This window comes from Apium graveolens, chromosome 5 (genome assembly GCF_009905375.1).
Source record: "Apium graveolens cultivar Ventura chromosome 5, ASM990537v1, whole genome shotgun sequence".
NCBI lineage: Eukaryota > Viridiplantae > Streptophyta > Magnoliopsida > Apiales > Apiaceae > Apium > Apium graveolens.
The window spans coordinates 16,621,343-16,631,703 of NC_133651.1; positions in this window are offsets into that span (position 1 = coordinate 16,621,343).

Below are 10,361 nucleotides of genomic sequence, written 5' to 3' on the forward strand. Positions count from 1 at the left end.
TAATATCCAAATAAGAATATTAACACTAATTAGGTATACTTTACTTAGAATAATACAAGATGGTCAAGAATATTTACAATTACTCCTGTATAGATTTAATAAAGTTGTGGAGTAATATGAGAAGTCATTTTATATTAAGCACTTATGGCTTATGACTTCTTTAGTATTCTTTTTCTTTCGATTAAGTATTTATAGATCGAAGAATACTTTAATTACAACCTCGGAGTGGTAATTTACCTTTAAGTATATCAACTTAAGGTTTTAGGGTATACTTGTATATTGACGATTATAAGGTCAAAGTATACTCTTTTAACTTCAAGCACATTTATAAGATTTATGAGTCTTAGCCAAGATCCAATTAAATAAGTGCAAGTAATTGGCTTAAGATTGTGCTTTCAAAGTTTGGACAAATAATTATGAGTATTTTATAGATATCGTAGTATAACCCCACGGAACACTAAAAGATGTTAGAATGGGCTTATACGATATGAATCCTAATTGTTTATATACACGATATGTGTTAGCCAAGATCCATTTAAATTACGTGAAAGTAATTGGCTAACTCGTGGATTTGATTTGTCCTTAATTTTAACGGATGATTACGAAGTGTTTATAGATCGAGTTATAATCCCCCGGAACACTAAAGATGTTAGAAGGGATTAAAACTATGCTTCGTAATAATTTATGTGCACGAAATGTGTTAGCCAAGATCCAATTAAATAAAATACAAGTAATTGGCTAACTCGTGAACTTAATCCATTTTGTTATTTGACAAATTACGAAGTGTTTATAGATCGAGTTATAATCCCCCGGAACACTAAAGATGTTAAAAGGGATTTAAACTTTGCTTCGTAATAATTTATGTGCACGAAATTGTTAGCCAAGAACCAATTAAATAAAGTGCAAGTAATTGGCTAACTCGTGAACTTAATCCGTTTTAATATTTGACAAATTACGAAGTGTTTATAGATCGAGTTAAAATCCCGCGGAATACTAGAGATGTTAGAAGGGATTAAAAATTTGCTTCATAATATTTTATGTGCACGAATAATGTTAGCCAAGATCCAATAATAAAAATAATTGGCTAACTCATGAACTTGGGTCAAATATTATCTCCCCTTTGGAGATAAAGTACTTTTGTTTATAGATCTTCTTTTTGAGATAATTTATGTGAAGATCAAGTACTTATTCAAATTCCGAGTTCGAATCTTAGTTCTCTTAAGAACTTTGTTTATAAGAGATCTTGTATTAGAGCTTAAGATGAAGTAGAGAAATTAAGTACAAAGCTCAAATAAAAAGAACTCAAATTAGAAGCTAAAAGTTACCACTTTTGAAGAACGGTTGGAAAAGTTCACCGGAAAAATTCACCGGAGGTTCGGCTGGATTTTGGCACTTTGATTAAACTTGGGCAGCCCTTCGGGAGGCAGGAAAATGGTAGTGGATGAGCTCACTTGGTGGGATAAAGCTTGGTTGGGTGAAGCTAAGCTTGGGTTTCAAAAACCTTGTATATATGTAACTATATAGAAGAGAGAGAATGTTTTTGAGAAGAAGTGTGTGTATAGAATTTGAAAGAGATGAAGTGAAGCACTTCTTAAAAAAATCCCAGAAACGTTTTGGCTCTTTAGCTTGAAGAAAATGGGTTGGAGTGGGGGTTTAGTTATAGGAGAAGTTGGGTGGATTGAATGTTGGAGTTTTAAGATAAATAGATGGTGGATGGTGTATGTCACTTGTATTAATGACTTGGCAAGTAGGTTGTGTTTCTTTGACATAGCTATATAAGACAAATGACTTTATGGATTCAAAATATCAGCTGAGATATTTGAATATATATATATTTTCCTTTTCTTTTAATTATTTTTTAATCACTTTAATTAAGGATTAAATATCATTAATTATGACCGCCTTAAAAACTCCTAAATAAATACCATAAAAAATATGATAATTACTTAAATAATAAAAAATGATGTCCTACAAGTTCTGGTCAACTTTAGTCAATGGTAGATAGGTCAAACGTGGTCAACTGTGGGACCAACTGCCTCGATTTTTATGCCCGGACAAAAATTCTTTGAATGCTACGAAATTTTTACCATACTTAGAAAATATCATTTAAATGATCCATACCAAATTTCAAGTCATTTTAGCATGTGGAAGTATTTTATCTAAAAATGAAACTGTTTTGTCAGCCTTTCTTCCGAATAAAAATATTGTCCGTCTTGAAATAAAGGAGATGAATCTTTTGACCAAAGTTTTGACTTGTATAAATACTTAAAATATATATTCTAATATATAAAATATATTTGGATGATAGGAAATGTGTTTGAGTATTTTTGAATAATTTTCTCCGAGAAATGCTGATTTTACGAAATGGGAGAAAATTACTTTAAGTATAAAAGAATGAGTTGCAGAACTGGATATTAATATTCCAATCATGAATATTAATAATGTTTGAATAAAAACTCTTTTGATATATGTAGAGATATATTTTGGAGTGAAGAGTTAAATATTTTTGATATAGCACGAGACCTCTAAAGAATATTTCCGATATATTCCTTATTTGAGCTTCTTGCCATATTCCTGTTGCAACACAGATCTAAGAAATATCATATCTTGATGTTTCTTCTTTGATCATATTGCCTTAGAGATATATTCCATAAAGATATAGTTTCGATATTTTGCAAAAATGAAATATCTCTTTTATCTGTTTTAAAAGACATGGTTTTTGCTAGTTTGACTTTTTGACTTTGATAAGGATCAATTAAATTCATGTCCTAATGGAGATGATCTATGTGTTCTTAATTTTATGTGTAATCATACAAATACAAAAATAAATAATATATCGAAGATGTCCTTTCAATCTTTCCCTTTTTGGTATTTGCCAAACTAACATAAAATTAACAATGTGTGCTTCCCCTCGGTGTATGCATGAATTTTTGAAAAATCTTTTGCACATAATGCATTTATTTACTTAGAGATTAAATCTCTTTCTTAAGATCCTGAAAAATACTTTGTTAGATGTATCATACAAAAGTAGAAGCACAGATAGATCCTTGTATATCAAAATGATAGCAATTTAAAAATGAGGGGTCTAATTCTCTTAAATTTGTTCAAATTGAACATTAGAGGTCTAATTTCTGTCTAATTTCTCTTCCCCTTTTGTTTGGTACATGCCAAAAAGAATATATATTATAGAGGAAGAGTTTTTATCTAAAAGCATCAACTTTAGAAAACATGGCATTTTGATCATAGATTGAGTCAAGTGCATGTATTTTGATCATATAAGAATGAATTCAAGATTGTATGCATGGTATTCTTAATCTGTTTTTACATGTAATGAAAGAAAACAGTTAATGCAATACTTTTGAGATATAGTCCAAGCAGCTTAGCAAATTAAAAGGAAAAATGGTTATGCATGCATGGTTTGATTTAATCTTGAATACTGATTATATCTATGAGTAGTGAGTTCCTTTTCAATTTTATTTATTACCAAAGATTGCAGTCAAAATAGTTGTTATAAGTAGACTTGCATATTTGACTTAGCCGTATGTTTGAACTATACTTATATCAATGATCAGTCATTTTTAGCATGTACATTACAGTTTGTATAGATTTCTTATTATGCATGTAATTTAGAAAGATTGTGTATAAAGCCAATTTTATTATTATTATTTTTAGTCTGGAATTTTACTTGATTTATAAGAACAAGGCCTTAGTGATTTATAATCTAGAATACATAATTTTGCAATCACAGATTACAAGAACTGTTACTAATACAATCTATGTTCTTGTTACAAAGTTTGAAATCTAATACATATTAGTGGAAGACCTTACATTTAACAAGGTCTAATACAAACTAAAATACTGTCTTGAATGGATCCAATTTAACAACAGCAGCTAAGCACAGTTTTTACAAAGTTGACCAACTAATACAATCTAGTATGACTGATTTACTAACCTGAGACAATACTTAACACATCAGGCAATCATTTAACATTGGATGTGATACATTTGACTAAAATCCGGACAATACAATAGTTGAATACCTGAAGCATCCAAATAGATTCTAATATCAAGCTAATAGTGAAACTGAGAACAAGGTGCACATACCTTTATTATGGTAACTAGGATGGTTTGTGCATTGAGAAGTGTGAATAGTATAGATAAAACATATAAAGGATAATGTTCTTCTCACCTTTTATACCTTTAAAATGCGCTTTCCTGGAATGCATTGTACTGGACTTTGTCAAGTTCTATATATTGGTAGATTCTCAGAGATGTACATTTCCTGCAAATTAGTTTGACACAGAAAGCAATTTTCAGCAATTTACATAACTGTTAGTTGTATTGAATAAAGTACTGGAGTATCTGCAAGAACAAAAATGTTCTTTTCAATTAGTGTGGTTTACTGGATGAATATAAGTGATTATATATCAGATCTAAAACCTGCACAAGAAATATATTTCACAAACTCATATTTTATACCAGAAAATATAGAAATGTTTAAAGTAAGATTTAACTTTGATCCTGCATAGAATGGTTAGTGAGTATAAGAATAAACTTGTAATCTGATGATAGGGTATGCAACACCAGAAGTAACAGAATGCGGAGTATATTATATGGAACAAAAGTGTTCATATCAATCAGTGTGGTTCACTGATTAAATAGAACAAAGTTCTGCACCTGTGTTAAGAGATTACAAAGCTTAAGGAGTGCATACACTCCATCAAATCCAAAAAAAAATTAAACAACAATTGAAGATTACAAACCAACAACCAATACAAAGTCTGTTAAGTTACAAATACATCAGATAATAGCAAAATAGGTACATAACGTCAAGTACCAGCACAACATCACAGAGCAGACTTCATCACATAGCAGAATCAGACAAGTTAACCAATCACATTTCCAGCAGCATCATAGATATGAACCAAATCAGGAAAATTATCAATCAGTTGACCTTTAGCACCCACATTAACCTCTTCTTACTCATGAATCATAGCAGTGTTATCATGCATAGGGACTTGAAAAGAATTAACAACATCTTGATCAGTCATGCAAGGAGTTCCTAGAGTAGATGCAGCCAAGTGCTCTAAATATGCAATCCTATGTTTGCAAGAGGTAGTGAGACTCTCTAATTCTCCTAATTTTTCTTTAATCTCATTCTTCTCTTCCTTAACCCTCTTAAGTTCAAGTTTTAACTCATGAAACATGGTTTTGACAGACTCAAACTTAGACAGAAACACATATTCCTCTCTTATGAACAGAGGAATAACTATGAGAGTTGCCTCTTGAGGCTCACAATGCATTAGGGGCACTTGTGGCGTAATGTGTTCATTTGTGATTTGAGAATCAACAAGATTAGAAAATGCTTCAGGCATGTTAATGTTGCAAAGTGCAAAGAAAGAAGAGATTAGCATACCATAAGGGATATAATCTACAAGATGTGCATTGATCATGTTTAGAAGAATAACATAAGATATACTGAAGTCGATTTTGTTTGTGCATAAAACATACATGATTTTCATATCAAAGAAATGAAAGTACTTTGATTTGATTTTGGCATAACATTTGCCCTAATGATTAGAGCAGGATGCTGAAATGTGCCAGTGAAGTGGTTGAAATAAATACCACAATTAACATTATAGAGACCATCAAGAATGTCAGATTTACAAAAAGTGCCAAGCATTAGTTCAAATTCAGATTTATTAAAAATAAACAGAGAGATAATATCCTCACAAGGCAACTCACACAAATGCAAAGGTAAATGCAATGCCCTATTAATGCTTTTATTATCAACAAAAATGACCTTTTTGTTGACTGATGTAGTGAAATGCAGTATGCCATCTACCCCTTTTATGATATTCATGTTACAATAGAACTCTCCCATGAGGTGTGTGCAGTAGTGCTTACCTAAGTTATACATGAGACCATCCCACCTAGCCCTTCTAATTATAAACTCTACTTTACCCTTCACATCAACACAAGTGCCAGGTTGGACATTTTTGACAAGATCAAGAAACTTTTTAGAGTTTGAAGTGTTTGACAGTTTTGGTGGAGGGGGCTTTGGTGTGTTCATAGAGGTGTTTGTATTTTGTCTTAGGTTGGCATTTCTGGTGTATACTTTGGCTTGCAAAGGTTTAGGAGGTCTAGGGTTAGGGGATTTAGGGTTTTGATATTTTCTGCTTTGATAGAAAGGGATGGTATGGTTTTTATATCCCTTTCTGAATTGTCTTGGAGGGAAGTGTCTGTTGTGATAGTGTTTAGTTGTGAGGTTTGAACAGTTTTGAAGGCTGATGTTTTGTGATGGTGAAACTGATTTTTCTCCATATCTTCAAGAAGATATAGGTTCTCAATCAGTGGTCTGAGCTTGGGGTAAAAAGGATTGGCATTTGGGTTCATGTTGCAAGTGAAGTGAAGTTTATGCAAATATCTAGTATGTGTGTGAATGAGCATACAAGATATGCATATTTATATAACCTTTTAACACATATGCAAAGAGAAAAGATTTTAAAAATTAAGATTTTTAGAAATTTTTTACTGTTCATGAACAGTGAAAAACATTTAATGCATGCATGGTTGTGTTATACAAAAATCCAAGTCTTTTATGAATAGATACTAGGATGACGCAAATGAGAGAATGATGTAATGCAGCACATATACATAGATTCATAAACTATTACAACAGAGAATAAAAAATGTATTAATTCTTTATCTTTGTGTCTACTTTAGAAAACATCACAATACATAAGTACAAGTTTTGGAAACTGTGTGACATAAAGTTGATATCATAGCTTACTCTATTACACAGGGACTGTACTTTCAGTGTAGGAGAATTTAAGGATGAGCTGTATGTGAAGTGAGTTTGAAAGAAGAAATGATTTTTAATGCAAATTTAATAAAATTTGTTACATTTATTTCTCAAGAACCTATGTTATTAATGAGATGAAACCAAGGGAATGTCATGCACCTTAAACACATATAGGGCATACACAATCAGTTTTCATTTAATTCAACAAGCATTCAAGGCAATACAATACTCATATCATTTATATCAGATATAACACTTTAAATGCAATAAGTTAAAAAACATAAAATGTCACCTAATTGTTCTAAGTGGCCATTAATCACAGCAGTGGTCCAGATACAAGGATGCTCAAGGCTCCCCTGCCAGGTCTTACTGTGAGGGTTGGTGTGTGAGTGTATTATTTTATTTTTATTACACAAACCAGTCTACAATATACCTTATCTGATTTCTTATAACTGTTTAAGCACAAAAAAACACAAAATAGTAAAAAGTGTTGCACTATAAGTCCACAGATTATACATATTCAAGCAAACATGATGCACAGACTCAGTACTCCTATCAAATAGACAAGTAGAGATTGGAGTCAACAAGACATTTCTTATCCAGATTCAATGTATTCAGCTTAAGACTGCAATCAGGACATCTTGCACATTCATTTGGTCACACATTTATACAGACTTAACATTTCAATAATCTTAGATCAATTAGGTAGATTTTGAATAGACTAAAGCTAATTAGTATGATCATAGATAATTATAATTAACATGTAAATAGTTCAATTTAACCAAGTAACCAAGAGAGTCAAGTGTTAGCATGTTTAGGGTTCATTTCACACAGATTTTATCACTTAAAGAGATAATCGGACCAGGTTCAAGTTTTAATCTTGATTATACATTTTGTTCATGACAGAGAGTGAAGGCAAAAGTTTGTTTTATTTTTAAAGGAAAGTGCTAGTAGAGAACTATTAAGACATAATTGATTTATCAATCCAAGACATATCACTTTTAAAGTACTATTGAAAAATAATGTATATTAGCTGTGTGAAAAACTCAAGTAATATACTTTAATGACACACAGATCGCAAGCACATATACATATAGTTCTGCAATGGTTAATCAGGTACTCAGAGCACAGATATATATAATTATTGTTTTGCAAATCTCAGTCAGATAATTAGATCACAAGTATAAACAGCTGTGTTAAAAACTTAATCCAACAGGATTTATATCTAGGTAACTTCATCATTAGATAGAGAAGAATTCATGAAATACACTGAGTTATCAAGGAACTTAAAGTCAAATCAACTAGGACACTGACTTTCTTGGACTTAAATGTATCAACAATCAATCTGTTATTAGTGAAACTTATACCAAAACTCCAATTGACCAAGCAAATAAACCTTATTTTACACAATCTCACAGAGATTTTGAAACAAACATTTTCACAGTTTTTAACTTTAACCAAACATGTTCTTTAATAGATTATTGTACACGAATTTATCACTTTAAGTAAGTAATCTCCAAACCAACAGACAATCACAAATCCAACAGTTTATCACAAATCCACCAGATAACACAAATCCAACAAATAATCACAAATCCAATAGATAATCCGAACTTTATACCTTTAATTCGATCAAACACAGAATAGAATCAAATCACAGTTTCATCAAAATCATATAACAGAACATTCATCTCACAAAGATACGAATTAATCAAATAACGTTCGATTTAACTTCAGTCAAGTCCCTTAACCATAAAAATCAATCAAATGAGACCGGAAGGATAACAAAATTCTCACCTGAGCCTAGAGTCTGGCCTGACTCATAGAATTTACCTGGTTGACTCAGTCGCGGACTGAGTCAACTTTCGATTCATTTTTTTCATCACATGCAACCTTCAAATCTTCTTTTCCGAGAAGATATTGCACTCACCAGTCTTCTCTTATCATTAAACATGAAAACACGTTAGGTTTTCATTGAATCAATGAATGAACAACAAAAATGATTGTATATATATATAAATCAATCGATTTAATGTCTGATTTGATGATTCTCGTTCGATTTATATAGTAATCGTCGATTTTTATCATCTAAATCTAATTGATTTACCAACCCAAACAACTATTTTCATCATATCTTTTAGAGATATGATGATTATATATATATAAGCATAGTATCTATATATATGATTATATATCTATATATATGATTATATAGATACTGAATACATATAATAATTATCTATTAGCAAAAATAATTGCACGATATATCCCGGATATTACATCCTTCCCCCTTTAAAAGGATTCTGTCCTCAGAATCTCCTAAGAAAACAAATGAGGGTACTTTTCTCTCATATCTTTTTCTAACTCCCAGGTTGACTCTTCAACCTTTGGGTTTTCCACAATACTCTTACTAATTTTATCACTTTATTTCTCAATACTTTCTCTCTTTCCTTTTGAATCTCTATCGGACTTTCTACATATGACAAATCTGCCTGGAGTTTTATTGGCTCCTACTCTATTACATGCTTGGAGTCTGAATTATACTTCCTAATCATCGATACATGAAAAACATTGTGAATTTGCTCCATGTGCGGAGGTAACGACAACTCATAAACTACTTTAGCAACGTGCTTTAAAATGTTAAAAGGTCCGTCATATCTTGGGCTCTGTTTTCCTTTCTTTTCAAACCTCGTTAATCCCTTCCACGGTGATACTTTTAGTAATATCAAATTCCCTTCTTGGAATTCCATATCTTTCCTTGATTAATCTGCATATTTCCTTTGAAGATCTTGTGTTGCTATCAATCTTTTCTAGATAACTTTAATAGCTTCCTTTGTCTGCTGCACTAATTTAGGTCCCAGTACTTTGCGTTCTCTTACTTCGTCCCAATACACTGGAGATCTGTATTTGCGTCCCTAAAGGGCTTCATAGAGTGGCATCCCAATACTGGCATGATAACTGTTGCTGTAAGCAAATTGTACGAGAGGTAAATGCTCGTCCCAACTTCCTCTAACATCAATAGTACACACGTGCAACATGTCCTCGATTATCTGGATCGTTCTTCACTCTGGCCGTCCGTCTGCGGTTGGTATGCCGTACTCATATTCAGTCTCGTTCCCAAACATCCTTGAAAACTCTCCCAAAATCTTGAATTAAATCGTGGATCTTGATCGGATACGATGGACACAGGAATTTCATGACGAACTACAATTTCTTTTAGGTACATATGAACTGACTTGTCCAGTGAAAATCTTCCATTTGTAGACAGAAAATGAGCTGACTTAGTAAATCTATTCATTATAATCCAAATGGTATCATGACTAGCTTTTGCGCTTGGTAACCTAACTATAAAATCCATGGAGATATGCTCCCACTTCCACTCTAGAACCTCCAATGGTTGTAGCAATCAACTTGGTCTCTAATGCTCTACTTTAACTCTTTGACATATATAACATCTGCTAATCCATTCCACAATTTCCCTCTTCATATCTGGCCACCAATAATTTTCCTTTAAATCTTTATACATCTTGGTACTCCCTGAATGGATTGAATACCT